Here is a 24476-nt window from a genome sequence, read left to right on the forward strand (position 1 = left end):
ACGAGTGTGTTGGGCACATTATGAATGGTTACGTAGACGTGTAAGTTGTGAGTTGTAAATGAATTACCAGGCATAAAAGGTTAAAAATATGTGACATTATGTATACTAATATGTACACATATATATGAAAGCACTCGCGTGTTTATCACTTGACATTAGAAGCCGTAGGTGAAAGAGTTGCTCGACGTTGACAGTTAGTACGTAACCCAATAACAACTTTATTAGGGTTGTCTGTGTGCATGGCACACGTGTCTGACCCTCTGACATTCCAACCCTCCAAGAGGCACTTTGGACAGCGGCAGGCATGCGAGTAGCCTCTGTCAGGCTCAACGCAATCATCGACTAACGTACTTTGCTATGATAGACACAAACAATACACTAATTACTAATTCCCTGCTATTTTCATTAATTTACAGCAGTGACCTCCATTGGGGTATTTATTCAATTATAGATATTTTAATTGGAGGATTTTTTATCATGACGACAGATCACGATGAGCAGATTCATTAAACCGAGGCTCTGATTTTTTATTCATTTAAAATTACGTAATATAATTGAGGGGTTCATGCCACAGTTATTTTATAAAAAATTAAAGAGGAGTTTTATTTATTAAAAAATATTTACAAGAGTACTCGTCGGATATTCGAGTATTTATTTTATGACAGGTTAAAAATTTTATTTAAAAAGTTATTAAAATTTTTGAGTAATTATTTTTTATCGATTTCGCGGTTTTGAAAATATTTAATATAATTAACTCGGGTAATAACGACGGACAATATTTTTTAAATATAATTAATTTAGTAGGGTAATTAAAATAATCAATATGAATTTTTTAATTAAACGATAACGCGGTTTGCACTAGACGAACACAGAATAACCTAGATTTTTATTCCGAGGAAAGTTTTATCAAACCACTTATTGGAATTTTTATAAATAGAGTAGCGTAGATAGGATACGAGGTTTGTGGAATCTCGTGTAAGCGAATGCTAAAGCACATTACGTAATATTATGTAGGTGGTTTAAACTCCGGGTTTCGAAATAGGTAAACCTTAATGTTTCGTGGTCGAATTCTCTTGAGGTCAATTTTATCTGACACAACAAAAGCAGTAATAATTTTTACATGCCGCCGCAGTACACGCTCATACTCAAATATATTGTGTGGGTGTATACATGTGTATATTATGTATACATTATACATATATAATCAACGTTATCCGGTTATCTATCGCAAAAGCCTCCGATCTACCCGAAACCCGAACGCCGTGTGTATGATTTAATAAGTCAATAACCAATAAATTACTGGAAATGCTTCCGCTTATTCTTGTTCGTATATATGTATATATATATACATATATATACATGTGCTAAGGGTTGGAGTGTCGGGGTTTAGACAAAGGCTAGATATTACCACATCCCTCGGTTATAGTGAACCTCAGCTTCAAGTTGCCTTTGCGAAAACCACAGAATCCATCGAGAGCCGCTTATTTAGCAATGCGGAAACGTTCGTCCAGGCAAATAAACGAGACATAACTCTAATACAGCGCTAAATAAACCAATATATATCTATATATCTACATAAACTTTAGTATTCTCCAGATGTGTAACACAAACAAAACCGTCTGTTTCTTCCACTTTCCATTCCTTACTATTATTGATTCAACAAACTTCTCCGCCTCATCCACTATCGTGATTCTTGTACTTTAAACTTTCGATGCGTTTATTTTGTGCTCTGTAATTTTATGAAATTTATTTAATAGTTTTTTTTAAATCGAGTTATGGATTTTTCGATAGATGGAAAATATATCATATGAATTTGTTTGTTTTAATTTCATTTGTCGGGTGTGAACAATAAGGCGATGCAAATTTGATCTCTCGAATGCAAATAATTTATTTATACTTGAAGGATTTTTTAAAATTACTCGATAGAACGGAGCAAGGTGCGTTCACTCTCATTAAAATCGATGTTTTTAATATTTGAAAGCGACCTCAAGAGCTTACATATATTCTGCTTCTGCATAGTTTCATATATATATGGATCGAGGGTTTTTAATATTTATTAATGCACTTGGAATAAATGACGAAGTCGAGATGAATGATAAAAACGATAGGGAAAAGCGGGAAAAATTATGAAAAATCATAAGTGTTTGTGGAAAAGCGTTGACTAGAGCAAGACTATTGAGGTCGAGACTCGTAATTGTCTTAGCTTCGAACTTGTCATAAAATTTATCAAGAGTGTCACCGAAGCGAAACGGGCCTCAAGGGAAATGTCCAGATTAAGGGACATAAAACTTTTGAAAATGTAATAAACCTAGGACATCCTCCTCAGGAACTTGTAGAGATGAAAAAGTAAAACTCTTGTTAGTTACAGAGTCTCAACTTACCGTAGTTCCTTTCTAGTTACTATTCAGTGTATGACTTTTTTTTTTCTCAAAAGATATCACATTACTCGTGTCATAAAGACGTGCTACAATAAAAAATGAAGTTTTATAAAAAAAAGCACATGCTAAAAGATTTTTTTCTAAAATACTTGTCAGAGACATGGCTCATTTGTCTTTGACGAACGTAAAGTTAAGGTTACTTCATTTGCTTATAATTTTTTTCATTTTTTTTCTTTCATTCTCTCATCTTTTACCCACTTGTACCTGTCGTCATTGTTATGCTGCTTACATCTTGACTATTTATAAACACAATGCGCGTACCAAGTGAGAGTCGAGATTGTTTGAGGTACTTTTTCCTTAGTTTCTTTGCTTTTTCTTCAGGCTAGCTTCTATTCGGGGATGGAAAAGTTGTGTTTTGGATACTCATTAAGTTAACCCTCGTATATTTTATCTGATTTTACTCTATTTTCTTTTCAATTTTATTTTTTTAATTTCCCGCCATAAAAATTTAAAAATTCGTCAATTAGTTATTTGTAATCGTAGTTTTTTATTATCACCTTGATTTTAGTCAGAATCGTCGTCTAAAACTTTTTATAAAAAATCTAGACCCAATGCTGTTGGAAAAAAATTTTTTTCCTCCACTTCTATGTGCTAAGGATCTTCCAAAAGACTTCTGATACCCCCGAGGCCTCCAAATATCCAGCAGACACCTTAATTTTGGCCAGGATTTTTCATTCCGCGTCGATATTCACAATTTAAAATATTTGAAAAAAAAAATAATAATAATGAGGTTCCGCGAAAAAGACGGCGCATTGCTTTTAATAAGCCCCATTCCTGCTTAATTACTTGGGCATTTAATTGCATCAACTTTGTCTGAGACTCGAGCCAAAACACTTAATTGGTACTGCTCTCACTGGCTATTTTATAAACTTTCTCAAGACGACTTATAGAATTTATTTTTTTAATTTTTACTGATATCCGATTATACTAAAAAGTATAATGAGAAAACTTTTCGAGGCCTGAATTTTATTAATTTATTTTGAATAAATTAGTAGAAATAATTTTATCAAAATTACTTCCTTTGTATTTTTTAAATGGCTTTTATAAACATTTGCAATTGATAATACGTAAATCTGCTTTATCATTAATTTTTGAAACAAAAAAAATTATAAAGTTTTCTCTGAAAATCCCAGAGAAATTCTAGACACATCATCTTTCTCTACTTTTATATATGTTCGCACTTTTCCAGAAGACTTCTCTGAATCCTAGAGAAATCCTAGAGAAATCCTAGACAAATCCTAGAGAAATCCTAGAGAAATCCTAGACAAATCCTAGACACATCCTAGACAAATCCTAAACACATCATCTTTTTCTACTTTTGTATATATTAGCACCTTTCCAGAAGACTTCTCTGAATCCTAGACAAATCCTAGACACATCATCTTTGAGCTCAAGTAGCTGGAAAACATCTGGAAATTTCGGGGCTGGTCCGCAGGGTCAACCGATATACAGATTTTTTTTACAGAGTATGTCTGCATATATTTAAATAAAAATGGTGATTTAAACTAGGGTTGGAAAATTCACAACGTCATTAAGCTTGTAGCCGACCTTATTTTTACTGCAGAGAACATGCTTGAGTGGTAAAAAAGATATAATTCTCAATTAGGCGAGTTTATGACTGGCCGCGAGCTGGCAAGCTCATTGGCTCCCATACAAACTGTACACGAGTAGAGTGTATGTTACCTCCATCCTCTATTCTCCATCGGTTATTCTTCTTTTGGACGCCTCATCCACTCCGTACCTGTACTCTCATTTATCTAAATCATGTCACAAACTAAATTGAGACATGATCCTCTGTAAACATACCGCTGAAAATTATCCATTCAAATATTTACACCACAAAAAGACGCCGAGAGCTAAATGAACAAGAGTCAAAAATCTTTTAAATCCCATTTAAATTTTTTTATTATACTAAGTTGTCTACTAGCTCCATTTTACTTAAGTAAATCTATTGTCCCGTTATAAAAACCACCGACTTAGCTCCAGAAAAACAATCAAGTTAATCCGCAATTAAAGTTTAACCCGTGGCAATGGAGAAAAATCACGTTCGCGTGTCTCTATTAAGTCTTACACAGAAGATTAAATAAAAAAATAAAGTCGTAAAGTACAGAAGTATACGTGACTTTTCTATGATACTCCAATCGACTTAAATAGCCGTAAAATAAAGACATAAATTCTGAGGCAATATTTTCCGAGCAACATGAAACTGCTTTCTCAGATACGCAGCACTGAAAACCTATCGCATTTTATGTTGCACGAAATCTTTATGCTACCGAGATGGAATTGAAGATAATTATTATCGTGGACAAGAAGCTGGCCGATGAACGCCACCACCTGCAAGTAAAGTTACATCCCGGGGTGGTTTAGTTACGGTCTGAGGTGGAATGAAAAGTGATCTGGTTGACGGTTACAGTCCTGCTATATATGTGGGATAAACTTTACGGACCAGAGCTGGTTTACTTTACCTTCGACTTTAACATCCGTGGACCAAAGTAATAGACACTGAATGTCCACGTGTCCTTGCTCTCTAATCGTTATTTACGGACGTATTTACTTTTCTGTTCAAATATTTACTTTTTAATATTAATTACTGTGATGATAACGCGACTAAATAAATTATTTGACGCTAAGTTGACTGGGTGAATTAACTCGTCTGTTAAATTTTAATTACGATTTAATTATCAAAGCAAAGTGTAACGTGCGTAAATCTGTAAATTAAATTACAACTCCTTTCAGAAGCAATCGTAGATTTTTTTTTTAATTTTTCAAATTTTTCGCGGGAATATAAATTTCATTTTAAATTTACATTCAATAACAAAAATCGTAGATACATTTTTTATTTAATTAATAATTTTTATCGTATTGTTTTTTTTTTTTTTTTTTTGAAGAATGGAAATAAATCATGATGGGATTAAATAAATAAAAAATCCGATCAGCATTGACTCGGTATTTAATTCGTAAATTTTTTATTGAAATTAAATATTTTTGAAGGTTTTTAAAAAATAATCTGGATAGTGATATCGAAAAAATCAATAGAAATTACGTGTTTTGGGTGAATGAGTTGAATAAAGTAACTGTGAATTGAAAGCTGAGATTGTTACCGCCGGTAAGATTTACCAGAGGCAAGTTTAAAGTGTCCTGGACCTCGGATCGTCCTTTAAAGGCTGTCAGGTTGAAGATATCACGTGCGAAGCTAACACGTCCCGGGGGATAATACTTTTTCGTGTTGGTGTGTATGTGTATCGTCATCTGGAGGTACAGTCACGTTCATTGGACGTAGTATAAAGCTGTGCTTGTGTGTCGAAGATGTAGCTGATGCCGTAGAATCCAGTTTCTTCCATAAGTTTCATGAATTGGCTTTTTTCATCTGCACTTGTGTTTGGATATTTACGTGAATGATAAATATTTTGTTCATATTTCGATAAACTACGGGGATTTTTTTTTGTGATAAAAAATTTACAGTCCACGTTTTCAAGCTCAGATATTTTATGTATAAATATTGATAATTCATATATATGAATTAAAAATCTCGGCAAGTTCCGCGTTTGGTTAAAATTGAATAAAAGTATTTTATTAAAATTTATAGAATACATTTTTGAAAATGCTGATAATTTGTTGGAATAATTTGTAGCCCGATTGCGGGAGATAAAAAGTTGTGTATAGATGTAAGAATGTGAGGAAGTCACAAAAATAAATATCGTAATTTTTTTAAAGGAGTTGATGGAGAGAAAAAAAAGTGAAATGTCTAGCCCGCGTCAGCGGCATCGCGGGTATAAATCGACTCCGAAAAAGTGTATGGTGGAGGGTACGGCGTGTGAATGGTTGTGGTTAACGTGGAAAAGCTTGCAAGCTAGCTCGGTGGTAAGGTACAAGAAAAATTGTTTACGTTACACGAGATTCGAGCTGAATCGACTCAGACGCGGTGATAAATACAAGGTATTTATTAAACTGATAGGTATAGTAAATGATTCGCGAGTAAAAAATATCGTGACATCAAACAAATATTTGACATTGCAAAATGATGTTGAATAATTTCCAAGTCAACAAACAAATTTATCTACACTTCATTTGATGTCTGTAAAAAGTTTGTGCGAGGCCAAAAATTTCTGTGGAGATTTTTGGTATCAGAAAAGTCTGCAAGAACACTAGCATATAAAATTTGGGAAGTTAAAAAAGAAGAATCATCGTATTCAAATGCAAAAAAAATTTCCACTCCCCCTGTAGCTTTTTTTTCATTCAAAAGCGATGACTTATTTGTTCTTAATCTATAAATCAATTTCGTACTGCAATTAAACATCAGGAAATTCAATACTCTTATCATTAAATTAAATAAGCCAATATATCTATCTAGTGGAGTGGACTAAAGTATACTCAGTATTATATTGTGTGCCATTGAAATACGATTCTCCCTTCTCATAATACTATTGGAGAATAAAGTCGGCGTATGTATAGATATATATATGTATGCTGCCCTCCGGGGACTTGGTAACATTAAATCGTAGGGTGTAAGTTCAGCTGTCGGGTATTAGTCTGCACCAACAAAGATATCTGCCGGAGTTGTTTACGACACCTCGATAATATTCTTTACCTTTTCATCGTCTACAAGATATCCGGAGTGCTTTTATACAAGCTTCATAAATCCCACAGCTTTCAGGTTGTTGTGCTTGGCATTTTACCCGTTTCTTACATCCTCCAACACTTTTACATCCATCCACATTGTCATCATGATAACAATAATAATAATAGTACTCTTTACTACATACATTTTCATCCATATCCACATCCATATCTTCGCTTATGTCTGTGTGCTTGCATTATTTTAACGCGATTGCTACAAAAATATTTACAGCATTTCGGCTGTTGGACTCGCTCGCAAAAGCTCCCAGTTTGTGTAAGGAAGCCCTGATAATAATTCTTATCCGGAAACTGCAGACTGTTTGCAGCGATTGTTCTCACAAGAACAGGTACAAGTATGACGTAAAGCAGAAAAATATATTAACGTGTTATCACGTTCCGAGTTGTAGTGATTAGCTCGTGAAAGTATTTCCCAAAGACTGGAGCTTTAATATCCACCAGTAAATCCATTAAATACACAACTATAGTCGTGTAAAAAAAAAACGTAAAATGAAAAATAAAAGTATGAATGTTGAGTCAGCGGGAGATATTTGTTGGCTGGTAATTTAACGTAAAATATCGAGAAATTCTGTGAATGCAATGTAGTTGCGTACGGTACATTAATTACCAAGGCAGTGGAGTGAATAACTGGTTAAATATTTCATTTACAAAAAACGTTAATTTTACAATAATAATAATGATAATGACAATAAAAAGAATGGAGAGCAAGACACCAGCCAAAGCACACTTTTATATTTCATTTTAAGAATGACGGAGTGGAGTATGTCGCACGACTGGCGACAACGTGGCTCCTACTACTTATGCTGCTGTTACTGGTACTGGTACTAGTACTGGTACTGGTACTGGTACTAGAGCTAGTACTAGTGCTGATGCTGGTGCTGGTGATGCATTCTCCACTGGATTTCGAAGATATTGCAGTTGGCAACGAGATTTGAGTGTGTCCACAGCACGAGCCAAGTCGCGGTAGCCTGGATCAATATTGCACTTGGTCGCAGAGGCGATATTTCGAGCTGGCAAAACAGCTAAAAAAACAATTCCAATAATTATTCTGCTGAGCATTGTGATGATTAAACAAAAATGCACACTCGACTGTCCATGCCCACAATTAGTCTAGCCCTGGATTATATTTAGAAACTAAAACAAGCTATTGATAAATAGAAAAAAACTGATGATTGGATAGAAGAATACTTTTTTATCGAGTCATCGAACCTTTTTCCAGCAGTAATTTACAATGCGGGGTGTTAATAAGAAGTAGTGTTGTCTGGTACTCGGTGGCATCCTTCACTAAAGATTTGAACTCACGAATTGCCCTGACTGTCGCGATAATGAAGCTCTTTCCATTCAGTAAGCATTCAAGAGCCCTGAGACCCCTCATCACTTTTTTCGCTGTACAGCTCAACTGTTACCTATACAGTCATACTCTCCTTTTATTTTATTTTTTATTTCGGTCCTTTCTCTTCCAGAGCTCGGGGTTTCGTCAAAAAGATACATCAGGGGTGATGTCTTTCGAGCTTTTCTTATTTTATTTCTTTAAGAAGCCACATCTTTTTCGCTGCCGTTTGCTATATACTTACATCACTACCTTCATATATATATATATATATATGTATATATAAATACCGGTTGAAAGATCTGGTTGTAATCCTTATACAAGAGAGCTTGAGCACGAGAAGCTTACACTTTTCAAAACGCGATTACTTAACAGTGAAACCAGAGTTTATTCAACTGTCGACAGTTCAGTAAATAAGTCCTTTAGTTATTTATTTATTTATTTATTTACTTAACAATATTTATATAAATTGTGTGGATTATTTTTTTTATCATTTCTTGAGGTAAAAATGAACAATAACGAGTCATTAAAAATAATTAAGAAATGATGAATCGTAAATTGAATTTCCCACCATTACAATCGTAATAAACGATAAATTATTTGTTATTAAAAAAAATAATGAGTTTCACGGCAGCAGTTTTATAAAATGCCAAGGTTGTTTCTTGCGTCATTGATTGAGTTTTTAATAATTTAAATAATAAACTATCATCGACAATGGGATTGTATTGATTGTATTATTGTATGCAGTATTCCAATAACAGCTACAGGTTACATATAACGTTACAGTGTTATGGGTATTACAGTCATAATTAGCAAGAGAAACAAAACAATGAGAAGCCGCATGTAGACTTGTATATCCTGATGTACAAGTTTCAATGTTCAATGTTGAATACTCAATGCGAATTACTACCCACGGTAGTTTGTACATAAAAATCCTATCGATCTCATCTCCTTCCACTGTTCATTCATTGGGATAACACAAAATGACTTTCATCAATTCTCTGTATGTCTAAATGACGTGCCCGATTGTACGTGATTTCACGGGGATTAACCAAATGTTTATTTCACCACAGCGGCATTAAATTATCTAATGTAATTACTTATTCCATTAACGCACTGATAATGACAAATATAAATCCGTAATTATTGCTATTACTAATATTATTTATATTCATTTAATCCATGTATGAACATGGATAAAAAAAATGATCATCCTGGTTAGGAGAATTAAAAATTTTTATTTTCTTTACTGAAAATAATTATTGATTTTCAAAGCCCATTTTTTAGTGTAAAGTGATCGATGCAATTGATTAAAAATTTAATTGCTGCGGCGAGCCGCTACAAAGTAGTCTCGATCTATTGTTGTCTGGGATATAATAACCCATTGGGTGTGTGGATACGAGCACAACAAACTTATTATTCGGAGGCGCGGAATCGTGAATATAAACAAAACGCTGGCATAACCTGTAACTGCAATAGTTCGGTTAGTACATGGGGAGATGAGATACATCGCGGTATATATATATATATATATATATACATGGGTATATGATAGGTGGCCGCATATCGCTTAACGCCCTGTTGGCAGGGAAAAAGGATCGTTGAATAGCAGGAGAAAGCCGGAGGGCGTCTAGTCGCCGGGGATAGAAAGAGTGAAAGAGAGGACATAAAGGATGAGGTAAAAAAAGCTGAAGAAATCCCAGAAGAAGAGTTAAGCATAAAAAATAATATAAAACTGTGGGTGATGACGGTTGAAACATACAAGACGCAATGACGATACGAGACTCGTTCCATAATGCATATCAACTCGGGTTCGTTTTCCGCTGCGTTTTCTCTACCGTCTCAAAATCTACGTCATTAAACCCTACTACTGTCTACCACTACCAACATATCAGTCGCTTACTTTGCCCCGACTTTGTTGCCGCTCGAGAAAACCCCTGTACAATGTTCACGCATGTACAAGGGCGCAGTCTCAGTCTCCATTCTCTTCTCTTCTCAAAGCTCTTCCGTTTTCATGCCGTTGCTGTAAGAGAATCATGTATTTGTATTTGAGTTTGCGTGTATATGTGTGTGTGTGTGTGTAGAACTGTGTATATGTAAAGGCGCAGACTTCCCGGGTGGTCTACCCTCAACCTTCTGCGAGATCCTCCGACCTACCAACCCTTCACTTTTAGACGCGCGTGCTCTCTTTTCTTAGTGTATGTACGCACTCAAAGTTTAAATGTGTCTGTGTGTACATTCGCGGGTAGCAACTACTCCCTCGTGATGTATTTAAATACGACTGCTGTTCATGAGATTCAAGAGAATGCCAACGACCAGGGGGCGGTGACGACAATTTCTATGGCTTTCTTCCCTCAACGTCAATCCAATAACTTTTTTTTTATTTTTTAAAAATCGAAAGGGCTAAAATATATTGCGTTTCACAATCAGTTCAATCAAAATTCGGGGTTTGACATATTATTAGTTGGTTTTGTAAAGTTTAGTTCTCTTTACATTTTATACTTTAACTCAAAACTTAATTTTTGACGTGCCCCAGAGAGCATTTTAGCTTACAACTTATTTTAGTACCACGTGAGTACTGGTCCTGTCATTCAAACGACCTAAATCTAACTTTCAAACGATCCTTACCAGAGTTACTTTAACTTGAAAAATTTTAAAAACTTTAAAAAAAAGTTGATCAATTTTTATATTTGGATTCTGATTTATAATTTATAACCCGATCTACTGAATAATTACTTCGCTGTCCATTTTAAATTAAAAATATTTTCACACATTTATTTTTAGCTTTTCCATGTAAAGACAAAATTTTGATAAATTTTTTCGTCGTACCCCGGTTTCCTTGTCAGCATAAGAATATTTATTTAATTAAATTCATCTTTCAACCTCTGACTATTTAAATAATTTCCATTTTCCCGCTTTAGAATTAATTTTTAAAAAATGAATATAAAGTCGTACGTGCCAGTAAAGTGACCTGATGAGTCTCTCGCCTACACAGCTTTAAAAAAATTGGCACAAGTTTGTCGACTCTGCGTATTATCGATAGTGTGCCCAATCTCGTTAAAGTACATCCACTCGTTTAGGATCAAAGCGCAAACTCGATGAACCGGTGACCTCGTGCTCAAGTAGTTCGTCGGGTTTTTCACGCGACAAACTCGTGCCCCGCATAGAATGCCTCTTACCTTTATTCCTATCACTTCTTATCGGTCTATTCCATAAAATACATGACATTATTATACACCCGTAGCATCTCATCAGATTCGCACGTGCACCCGAGCTCATACTCAGCTCAGATCAGTAAACAGCCAAACATCTTAATCATCATCCAATAAAAGAGCCTGCTTATAAGAACTCAAATAAAACTGCAGATTACATAAAAAATAAAATAATTCAAGGGATAAATTTTAACAAAAGACTTTTTACGATACGCGATTGTGACTTTGAGTTAAAGATACTCGTAGCAACTTTCTCGGGTTCATCTTCGTCATGGAGTTTTTTTAACTTGGCGACTTGATAAAAAGTTTAAAACCAACATTGAACCTGGATTTTTCTACTCACTGTTCTGAGCATGTCTTGCGTCAAAACTTTAAACGAACCGTCTCCCATCTCATCGTCTATAGTCTTCGTTTTTACTCAGCCTCGAGTCTTGTCATTTTGCTTACTCAGATTTATCCGTTCCTCCTTTTCACTCATTCTTAATATTACTTTTATATAAAATATTTTTTCATACCGAATCAAGTACGACTGCTAATACTGTCTTTTTTTATTATTTTTCTCTTATTTTAATATACATCAATAGTGCAATACCTCAAAAAAGGTCATTTAAAGTTACAGAAACATAAAAAAAAGTTTTATTTTTCACTCTCGCCTAGCAGACGCTGCGATTATTTCGCGTTTCAATTGAGTCGTACACTCGAGACCCGTCCAACGGTACATTGAAAAATTAATTATTGAAAAGAACTGAAATTGTACTGTAGTCTATACAGTTTATATTAATGTATATATATACATATACGGCCAAAATATATAGACACGTTTTACAAGTTAAATTTAAACATTTGGTCGTTCTGCCGGCGCCGACTGAATTTTATTATTTTTATTTTTATCCTTACATTGGGGATGGTTTTTTTTATTAGAGACATTCGCTGGCTTATCACTTTATCCAGTGAGATAAAAAATAATATTTTATCAGTTTTAGTTTAAATTACAAGGGTTTTATTTATATTTTTAGTAAAAACCGAAATAAAAATAAAAAAGAAATTTTTTTTTATCTTTAATTTAAAGTTTTATTATTTTAATTTTTTTTTTTGTTATTAAATTAAACAATGAAAAATACTTAACTTTCTGAATAGAATTTTAATTAATGAATTGTATTAAAATAAACTGGCAACTTTTCGGTTAAAATATCCTTTTAATTTAAAAAGTTTATTCTTAATTAAATGTAAATAAAAGTATTTTTTATATGGATATTTTCATCGGATGAGTGTGTAGGTTCGTTTTCCCTCGAGCAAAGTAATTGTCGCTGTTCATTGGAGGTAATTGCTTTGGGTGTAAATGGCCTGATGTTAGCTTCGTGTACTGTGCACAATCAAACAAGGGAACCGCTTTTTATTTTTAACATTTAACTGTTTTAAAAGCTAATTGCTAAAGGCTATTGTTTTAGGATTGATTAACAATAAACTGATGTTGTTTTTTTTTTATAATCATCTATAGTGAGCAGCATCTAACATGGCGCTGATGCAATGTAGAGCGTACCCAGCACTAAGTAGATAGGACCCACTGCTATCTCTATTTTTTTTCTACAGATGGCACTGCTATCTGACATAGTAGCCAGTGCTATTTATTTTTTTCCATGTGGAACATCCACAAAAACCTGAGTCTAAGCATCTCCAGGGCATGTTGATGGTCCATCTCCTTTGAGGTTGAATTGGTAATTTTTTTTTCATTCCGTCATTTGATTATCATCCCATATTCTTTTTGAGGCTCTCTCCATGTAAAATGATGGTAAATATTAGAGCATCTCGAGGGCATGTCAATGTCCATCTCCTTTGTGGTTAAATCGGTATTTTTCTGAAAATTTTCAATTGTGTCAACTTCAGGATAATAAAATCCAGAACTTCTAACGATTGAGTAAATTCGGATTCTTCTGATTTTTCAGTCTATGAGTTTTTTGACAACCATTTCACTGAAGATTTTCAAAAAATTTTCCGTAATTGTTAGATTTCAAATTTTTTCCAATTTTGATCAAATATTCGTAGAAAATTTTACAAAAAAAAAACCTCTCATATTCTGACACTAATGGAATGTTTATTATGTTTATTAGGCAGCCTAATTGATATCCATTAATTTTGTAAAAAAACTAAAAATAAAATTTTAAATTTCACTGATTATTAATTTTGTCAGCTTTCGCTCTAATAGAACCTAATTAATAATTTGATACATTAATTATATGAATAATGATTGCTGTCCGTCCACTAAAAGCTCAGTTTCACGAGTTTGGAGAACTATGCTTCGAATGTGAACGGAAAATTGAGTAATGTAGTGGTTTTAATTGTTCGTAAAACTGTACTCGAGAACTGCATTCATGGCAGAAAATTTTACTACAAAAATATCTGTCTGCATAGCTCGTATAGATCCAAAAACAATTATAGTTTAGCCCGAGGAAATTCAATTTAAATATCGTATGGTCAAGTGGTCATCCAGGCGGTTGATAAAATGACGTTAAAATAACAACATATTTTTGTGCAAATAATATTTTTAAAAAAAAGTCCGTGAGAAATTTTTATGCACGAAAGCATCCGGACAATATTGTTAAGAATTTTATCATGAAATGAAATTACCTCCGGTAGGCTGAAATTTATTACCAACAAAAGGGGATCTCTGACTCTTTTCGTTCTCACACGAAATATATATAAATATATATATCTGTACCAGAGAAAATTCACAACGAAATGGGAATAAGCACATGGCATTTGATTGGGGGGATATATCTGAGTCTCGTGGCCCCAAATAACGATAACAGTTACCGTTATTGCCCATTCAATATCCTATACTTGATCATGACTCGTTCGAGTTGTATTTCTCTAGATCCATATCCTCCCGCAAAAAAGTTGTTATTTTACCTCAAGGAATTTTCTCAGTTATAACTTATATTAAATACTTTTTTTATCGTATAAATAAAAATACATTTAACGCAAGTAGATTTAATAGAAATATAAATTTATTGTTATTGACCCAAATAACTCAATTACAGTCGATCCGACAGTTATCTCTTATCAATACTTTCTTCCATTTCTTTCAAACCCGAATGACTCCTGAGCCTCAGCAATTTACTTATTTCTGTCCTATTAACAATAACAATAATCGGGCTGCTGCGCACTAAAAATTAACTTCATTTCGTCACAAATTTCGTAATAAATTTACAGCGAGCAGAGGATTACCTCGGAATATATGACATTGAAAACATCAAAGAAATGATCAAGTGTCTCGAAAAAGCCGTGTAACATTTCGTTATCACGGTTGCAAACACTAAATCCCTCAGCCGCCGACAAACGGGTATTTTTTCGGGTTGTTTCAGTAGCTGATGACTGGATGAGTAAAGTAAAAAATAAAAAAAGTTCAAGTGGAAGAGTTTAAAGTTGAGTTGTCTGAGCAAAAGCAACCTCGGTGATCCTACGTCCCTAAGTCTGGTGCTCGTCCTCTTCAAAGCCGACTAGTAGCTCGATTGGTTGGCTTCCTAAAGTAAAACCTACAAGCTATATGCTACAAGCACACTGTCTGTCGTATTCGGTAGTCGGTAGTCGGTAGTCGGTAGTCGAACCACCAGATACGACTCTGCTCCTCTTCCTTCCCTTCACACATCAACTAAATTTTACCATCCACTTTTTCTCTTTCTCTTTCCCTTTCTCTTCTTATTCATTCTCTCAATATGTATATATATGGTTATACAGACACTTAAAAGTCAGCGATGTCTTGAGTGAACTCCCCTCGTACGATTTAGCCACTAGCAATATTTCGTTTAACCAAATTATGTTATTAAACCCAAGGTACCACTTGGCCCGATTTAACCTACATGCGATTATCTTCTTATTCCCTTCCGCCATTCTACTTTGATCATTCCAACCAACAACTTACAACCATTTCTTCCTCCTTATATAACATAAAAAAATTATTATATATTCAAATGAATTCCCGGTTACTATTTTACTTTACGATTACAGTTTTTTAAAATTCCCGCCATAAATTTATTAAATTAAAAATTTTATTCGCCTGAGCAGGCTAAACTTTTCTTCTCCAAGTTTCTTTAAACTACAGACTACATTACCATTGTACGATTAATCATATTAAATAAATTAACTGACGTATATACAAGTATATTTTAATCCAGCGCTTCCTTAGATGTCAACTTATGTACAAATACGCGGGCTCTAATTAAGCAAGTTTGGGAAAATTATAAAGTTGACACACAAGGACTGTGAGAGCAGAGTAACTATAACTACCCGTTGAGCTTCTATCAAACTATAGTTCTAGCTCTTGTTCCCAACGATCTATTGTACTTACGGAAACTCTCGTCTAGTTTCATGTGAGCTCGCAACGTCAGCCAATGCCGTGTCTCCAAACACCTGTCTAGTCATCCGTAACAGTTTACTTGTTTCGTCCTGTCTCGACTACGTGCCTAAATCTGAATATCCACGATAAATAAAATCAAATAACCGAGAGTAGAGAGACGGAGAATCCTTTTATTTTTATTTTACGTCTCTATTCACGTCTCGGGGGATCTCACGAGCTGACGTTGTAAGTTAAGCATGACCCACGTATCAAGCATTCAGTTTTCGTGCTTGCGGGTCCACTCGAGCTTATATCGAGTCCCTTTTGTCCCTAATAATATCCCTCCCTATTTTCCTCCACTCTCTGTCATATTCACCGGGAGTTTATTATGTAACCATCCCCATGCTCTCTCTCCATATATATAATACGTATATATATGAGAGTATATATGTAGGAAATATCATGTACATAGAAGTTATATACTCAGCTGGGAGGACATCCTCTTGTCCAAAGAGCAAGTTCCTGTGGGATGTCACGGCAACTCACGAATTACCCGGCGTTTCCCTCGAGTTTCTTGTTACGCGTGTTGAAGTTTCAGATAAATAACTGCCGCAAGGATGCTGTGCATTCTTGTTGGCTCATAATACTTAAAAAATAACCAAGCAACAAAAGTTACTGGGAAAACAAAGAAAAAATGGGTAATATAATAAGGGAAAGAAAAAAAAATTTTAAAGTCAGGGAAAAGATCTTGGACGAGAGTGAATAACTTGAATCAGTTCTGCTCCTGATACTTTAAAAAGTTGATATTTGGTATTTGAACATACATATATATATATAACACGGATAAATGTCCTGTATTTTGCATACATTTATTCCTGTAAGTGAGCACTTGTTTGAGTGTTTGTGTTGCGCATGTGTGCAGACGTTATGTACCCAAGTAAGAAAAAGGAGATAGAGTTTGGAAAACACCCGGCATACATTTTTTATTTTACTGGGAAAACGCAAAAGAACTAAAGACAAAACGAAATTTTCTTAAACTTTACGGTACGTATGCGCCGGCTACCAAATTGATCTCATTTTAGAAAGAGATTTTGTTACAAATAAAAAATGAATGAATTTACTTTAAAACTTTTTTATCTTTTATTTTTATTTTTTAATATTAAATGAGGCAAAATGGTATTTTCTTAAAATATTTTTCGCTAATGAATTTCATACTTTATTTATATAGATTTTTAAAAATAACTTTTATTATTATTATTATTACTACTATTACTTTGTAAATACGGTGGGTTTGTAGGTAAAATTCGATTGGCAAGTAAAAGAGGGCCGGTTAAATTTTCTAAATGAATTTTCACGAGCTTTCATATCTCGAAAAAAGGAAACTTTGACCGCTGTAATCTGATAACTCTACTCAACGTAGTACAGAGTATAAAGGAAACTGGAAAGGATATTTGGATTGAATGGATTCTGGATTCTGGATACTGGATACTGGATATTGGTACACATTTCTGTCTGTAGTAACCTATAGCCCACCTATGGTACGAGGACGAATAAAGTAAGAAAAGAAAATCGAAGATAACACGCAGTGGCATGGAGTAAAACGAAAGTATGAGGACAAAAGTAAAGGAAAGAGAAAGGGGATAAAGTGAAATGATATTGAACTTAGTGTGCAAAAGCCACTAGAAAAACGGGACCGCGACTGCCTCCACATATGTGTCCTTTATAGGGACATATATATCTACACTGGAAGAAATTGCCCGGAATGAAAGACGCTTCTTGAAATAAAGTGATTTCAACCAACACTTAATCGCCGGCAGTCAATGTATTTTAAGCTACCTCGACTTCAAAAGGTCTAATTTAATGGAAATTATAAAAATTAAAAAAAAATAATTATTATTTATTTTTGGTAAACAAATAACTTTATAAAATTAATATGAATAAATATGTGCAGGGAATAAAACTCGAGGAAATAATTTTATTTATGAGAATTAAATTAATTAGACAAGATGCGTTGTAGTAATTAGAGATAATTATCAAGACAAAGATGCAGCCGAGCGAAAATTCTGGAAATTGTGTAGAACATTCAGTACACCTGTATTTTAATGATAAAAATTAAATTTTTAAAAATAAAAAAGAGTAATTATTTTATAATTAAACCAGAGTGCATTTGTTCAGTATGCCGTTAAATTATTAAGCAACGTGAAAAAAAAATTAAGTTTTATCATTATAACGAAAAACGGGAAAACGAACGATTTCGTTGTTTATCGTAGACGTTACGGTATTTTGTGTTGGAATATGAGCCATGCAAATCGTTATCCAGTGTTAAGATCAACAGCATTCAAATTAACATCCTAAAAGTTTCATTTGAAAAAATGCAGAGTGAAAAATTTTTAAAAATATTTAGAAGCAGCTCGATAGCAAATTGAATTAGTGAGTAGCAAATAATAATTTACGGAGTTTTTAAATGCTCCGCGAGTTTATAAAACGAAAATTTATGAGGTATTATGTAATGTAATATATTTAGTATTTAAAGAAACTGATTAAGAAAAATACTGCGCAATAAATATATCAGTTATCGGTTTAACCATCGCTGTAAATTTAACTGCACTTTTTTACTGCGATATCATTTCAAAAAGCATACATGTACATATATATGTAGTTAAATATGAGTGTTAGCGTCGTAGGCGCGTTTAATATGTACTCATATGATACTCTCACGTCATTTGATCATTAATTTCTTGATATGACCCGTCATTTCATTCTCTTTGCATAAATACGTCATATATAAATTTACAAATATTTTTTTATCACGCTCTTTATATTTACTTTTCATCTTATAAATATTTCCAGTCTTCAAAGGTTGAAATAATTTTTTTGCTGTATGCAAATAAATATGTGGATAAAAATAGGTCATAAAATGTGATCAGTCATAGCAAATCCGTTTAAAAATAATTTAGTAAATTTGTATGTAGTTTTACGGAATCATAAAATGATCGAGGTTGTAATTTACAACGATACTTCATCCGCAAATAATAATATATAATTTATTCGTACCGAGGAAGTGATAATACATAAAACAAGTTTCTTATAACTCTCAAGTGCAAAAAATATCGGATAAAAATACGAGCAAACCAACAAATATCCATGTACGCTACACTAGAGAAATGCTTATTTACTATTAACTTCAATGACCTCATATTAACTCATATATGTATATATATATATACAAGACATAATATCGTTATAATTTTTATTTAGCAACTGTCTATATAATGACGAGATATGAGACCGCTGTACTGTCAAATAAAAATATACAACACTCGTAAAATATATTGTAACTATATATGTGTACATATATTTTATTCTGTGTTAATAAAATTTATATTTTTTAATATTTATGACAATAAAAAACTAAATATAACAGACAGTATTATATTTTAAGTAACTATTCATATGTATATATAAACTTGTCTTATACTGAATAATAAATATATAAAAGAATATGAAACTAGTCTTATACGAGTATAATTATACAAGTTTGCTGTACAATAGCCTTTAAGAAAAAAAAAAAAAAGTAAATAAAAGATAAGAAAAGAAAGAAATTTTAATTTTCGAGAAAAATGTTACACTTTTTTTCAACTCATCGTCTTTTAATAGCGAGCTGCCGATTTTTTTTTTCGCTCGTCTATTTTCAGGAAATTATCACTTGGAAACAGTGAATAGTCACACCCACACCCGCGCTCAAATAAAAGCCACCTAAGATTTCAGTATAATAAAAAGATGAGCGGCGAGTTATTTAAAGAACAAGAATGATCGTTGCGACGAACGATCTGTCTTACTCGCCATTTAATTTACCTGAGTGCAAAAGTGTACTTTTTCAGACAAAAAAAAAAAAAAAAAAAAAAAAAAATAAGTAATTCATATTAGGATGATAAACGGCGAGGCTTTTGCGAAAATGAAAAGTATTTTTCGTAAAGTAACATTATTACATTACGGGCCAAAATTTTAGTCGACCGAGTTGAGTAACGTGATTAGAAGTAAATTTATTCTGAATTTTTTTTTCTCAGCTGTTTTTTTATTCATAACATAAATGTGATAAAAGTGTATAAAGTTTTTTCTAAAAACATGGTAGATGTAAGACAAGATAAATGGTGTTATTGGAGGGACATTGAGAGTCCATAAAGAAAGACGAAAAGAGAAACTAGTGAGGTGACACTGCATACTCTCGAGGTACACCTCCGGTGAGAGCTAGAGAAATATACGCACGGTAGCGGATTACAATCTTCCCTAGAGCACGCTGAAAACGGGCGCATGTCCTTCTCCTTATTCATGAACATATACATACATATATATATATATATATATATATATATATATATATATATATATATATATATATATATATATATATATATATATATATATATATATATATATATATATATATATGTGGATGCTTATACTGGATATGTTTTATATAGATACACGTATACGCGACACCATGTGATACTATATCGCACGTTTCGTAACACCTCTCACCATAATAATGTCCCGGTATAAATTACACAGGAGACTTGCACTGAAAACCGCTCACACAGATATATATTATAGAGGTGTAGAGAAAAACCGCAAAATACCTACTCGAAAGTCTACAAGAGTCATTTGATTTTATTTATTTCAATGCTCGCAGTACTTTTCCCCAAGATCTGTTAAACTTTTTTTTTCGCCGATCGCTACATTTTATTTATTAACACATTTATGTACCTTCAGTTTCCATCATATATTATTCATGTTTTATGTATACACGAATAAAAAAAAAACAATATTGATTACTATTTTGAACATTACTCAGTAATGTTTTGGAAGAAAATGAGGTTAAAATGTTGAAGACAGTAGAGAAAGCTTTATACAAACTACTGACTATTGTCTGCACACTACTCAGTCGTTTTCTGTCACTAACCGGTCGTGTCTCGGACAGAAGTCACTACTGTTTATGAACATTTTCCTAATACTTGTACGAAACAGTATTCACTACTGTTTTATTTTCTCCGTGTATGTAACCGGAAAATGGGACAGAGTTCATTATCTCAGTAAAAATTATGCACGAAATTTGGTACTGTAAGGACATCTAGCGAGCAGTATATTTTACAGTTACATGGAAAAAATTTCGATATTTGTCAGCAGTTTCAAACTTTTCGGATAATTTTTACTAAAAATTTTTCTGCATGCGCGCAGATTTTTGTTGAGTATCTATAAATATATATGTTATTTATAAGTTGGAGGATATATATAACGAATTATGTTGTGTTTTGTGTTAACACTATTGAACAAGAGTAATAATATCAGAGCGTGTATCTCGTGCGCCTTAGCTGTAGCCTTGTGACCGTGCCTGTATAAATTATGTCACAGAAGCAACATCAGGTAAAGGCCGCGAGAGCATACAAGAGAACGTGATAAACTGCCTGTTATTTTACATAGTACAGTACTTCCGTCGTGTATGGAATACTTTGTATACAAATATACATGTATATGGATTTATATTATTTGAATGCGTGTTATGCGTTATGTGTTATGCTTAGGAACTAGTTTTAGTGTGATACTTGTCGTTTGTCCCTCGAGTGTACTTGAAACATGACAATTTTGAGTTCTTTATTTCCCTCCGGGTCCTCACACTCTGTCTGATTTACACCGACGCAGGCGGTTGCAAATTACTATCTTGTGTGTAAATTCGCCATCGAAAAACCTGTTGGTGATTCACCTTTACTTGGATCCACTGCAACTGAGCCTCTCACTTATATGTATATAACAAATATATATACATATATATATGTAAGTGTAGTGAGTCTTGAAGATGATTACTGAGGTGATTCATGCATCATCTTCACTTATCACAAGATGCTTCAATTTAAAAACGATCAATTATATTTTATTAACTTAAAGTTGTAATAAATAAATAAATAAATAAATAAATTTTCGTACATAAATAAACTTAGACAAATAAATAATTTAAATAATGTTCCGCTAAATAAAATTAATGCGGAGAAGCAAAAATGTGTTTTATCCCACGCGGTTAGCTAACAAGTTGAGTAAAAATATCTCTTGAGAAAAATAATAAATTTAGATAGAAATAAATATAAATATAATAATTAACCTAGAAACGAGTTGGAGAAATAAATAAAATTTATGTTAATTCCAATAAAAGAAAATATAAAAAGGTGGGAATATTTTTTATATTTTATTCTCAGCCCGCAGGAATTTTGTTGAATCTGCTAAAAGATATAATAGAAATGTATAGATGAAAAAATTGAGTAGTTCGGCCTAGTTTGCCCAGCAAAGAGATCCCTAAAATTTAGTATGAAAATGGATTGAAAAAAGGGACCTGAATTTAGAGTTAAAAGGGTACGACAAGTTTAACACGGGTGACAATTCAGTTCGGGTGTAGATATGACCTCTAGTATAGGGGATGCATTATATATTTTCACCCTTTATATCTCTCCATATATATATATGTGAAAAATATAGAAAGAGAAGGGGTATGAACGTGCTGACGATTGAGAAAGTGGGGGCAGTGCGCGCGTTGAGGCAAATTCAGGCAAGTGGGGGGAGTAAACACGCCGGCGCCTCAGTACAGCCGCGTCTTTTGGTACCTTTACATCGTACTCGTTTATTCTGTCATTCCCCACATTTCGGAGTAACCATATCGGGAAACTGATTCACGATAAACAATACTGACTATATCAATTGCAAGTGTCGTTAATTTAAATAGATGACTACTATCTGGTGGAAAAGAGACAGGGGCTAGTGAAAAAAAAAATTCAAAATGATAAATTTGAATTGCAGTAAAAAAGTTTAGGCGAAGAACTAGTTTGAGGCAGGGACTGTTGTTTTAAAATAAATACTTGAAGATGTGGATGTACGTCTGCTTGCAATAATGTCTGACCGGTCAGCGTAAAACGACGAGAAGCCGCGAGTGCTTGCCTGCCACCACTTTTAACTCCAGTGTTTTTTGTTTTGTGAGAAGCCGCTTGACTCCTTGTACGTCTCCCTTTTTTCTTCATCCTTTCGTGCACTTACTATTATTATATATCTACTTTTATATAAAAGTACACACATACATATTACATACATACATACATACATACATACATATATTCATATATATATACAGCATAAACTTATTCCTGAATCTCGTTTTGTTTTCGTGCATAAAAAATAATAAATTTTTACCCTGATACTTACTCGTGCCGGTTCTTTCTGTTCAGTGTGCAGATTGGTGTCTTCTTTTCTACTGCGGCCTTCGTGTTGAAGGAACAAAGGGACGAAGAGCGTGTATCGATCGACAAACCTCTACTATGGGTAAGTCGATTACATTATTATCATTATCATTATTATTGTACACACTGCTAAGGAAATTTATAAATAGTAATAAGTAATGTTTAAACTCACTTTTGACGTTTATTGACAATTTCGAGCAATTGTAAATATTTACTGTTTGAAGGCTGCACCGAGTTCCCTTGAACAAGTGACGCTTGGTTTGCTATCGGAAAATAATTATTTGAATATCCAGCTTCCTCTATATGCACTATTTACACTAAAAATCGGGAGTGAATAGATTTTGTTGAAGTTTTAATTCACTCCTGAAGTTTAAAAAAAATTAATCTGCATGGAGAGCAAATTGGGACCCGAGAAAACTAAACTCGGATTTGAGTCTCAAAGTTCGCTGAGATTTTCGAAGACCAATTTAAAATTTAAAAATTGACAACAGTGTGGAAAGTTATCTTTGTTTAGTCCTCAAAGTAGTTACGACCCATTTTACCCCTTTGAGGACTAAACTGGAATGACATAATCTGGACTAGTGCCTGAAGATACTCAAAACATGAAAGAATAATTTTATTGACATTTGAACCGAAACTCGAAAAAAATTTTCATTCGTTGGATTTTGAGGTCTTGGTTAAAATTTAAAATTGATAAATTTCGGATTTAGATCTCATAGTTCTCATTGAAAATTTTTAGTACTATGGAATTATTTTTTTAACTTGGGTGAGTTTTTTTTTTGGAGTAATTTTCGAGTAATGTTTTATTTGAATCCGCATCAACTCCGACCCAGAGTCTTAATATTAAAATAAACTTCCTTTGGAGTAAATTTCTCCGAAGGGATAAAATATCATCCGGTTGGGATTTAATGATAAAAAAAATAATGGAGTAATTGTCGATCTGAGTGAACTCATTACAAGTGACATTGAATGAACAGCTCAATGGAAAGTTATCGATAATTAGCAATTCTGTGTAACTCTATGACCGTTGACTTTGTGGGCTTATCAACACAACTTACAATGTTATCGAAGAGTTAATTTATTTTTTTGTAATTATTACTCCGAGTCAATACATTATAGATTTAACTGACGCGGACTATCAGCTTTAATTAATGACCGTTGATACGAAAAATATATAAATTAACAGAGAACTCCATTACCTTTTACATAAAAAAAACCAATTCCGACAAAGGATGCTGTTACTTTTTTTAACTT

At 33.3% G+C, this 24476-nt stretch overlaps 1 protein-coding gene across 3 annotated transcripts in view; it reads left to right on the forward strand.

Moving 5' to 3' along the window:
- The window catches only part of LOC103577887 (ankyrin repeat domain-containing protein 50), a 99553-nt gene that overhangs the window by 11847 nt on the left and 63230 nt on the right, over positions 1-24476 (forward strand). Inside the window, exons 1-2 of one of the 3 annotated variants that reach the window (XM_053737296.1) lie at positions 22583-22983; positions 23211-23304. The gene's annotated coding sequence lies outside the window, so the exon portion shown is untranslated. Of the gene's footprint in view, positions 1-22582; positions 23305-24476 lie in introns of those variants that run through there. The other 2 variants (XM_014440710.2, XM_014440711.2) reach the window with 2 other exon arrangements.

This window comes from Microplitis demolitor, chromosome 1 (genome assembly GCF_026212275.2).
Source record: "Microplitis demolitor isolate Queensland-Clemson2020A chromosome 1, iyMicDemo2.1a, whole genome shotgun sequence".
NCBI lineage: Eukaryota > Metazoa > Arthropoda > Insecta > Hymenoptera > Braconidae > Microplitis > Microplitis demolitor.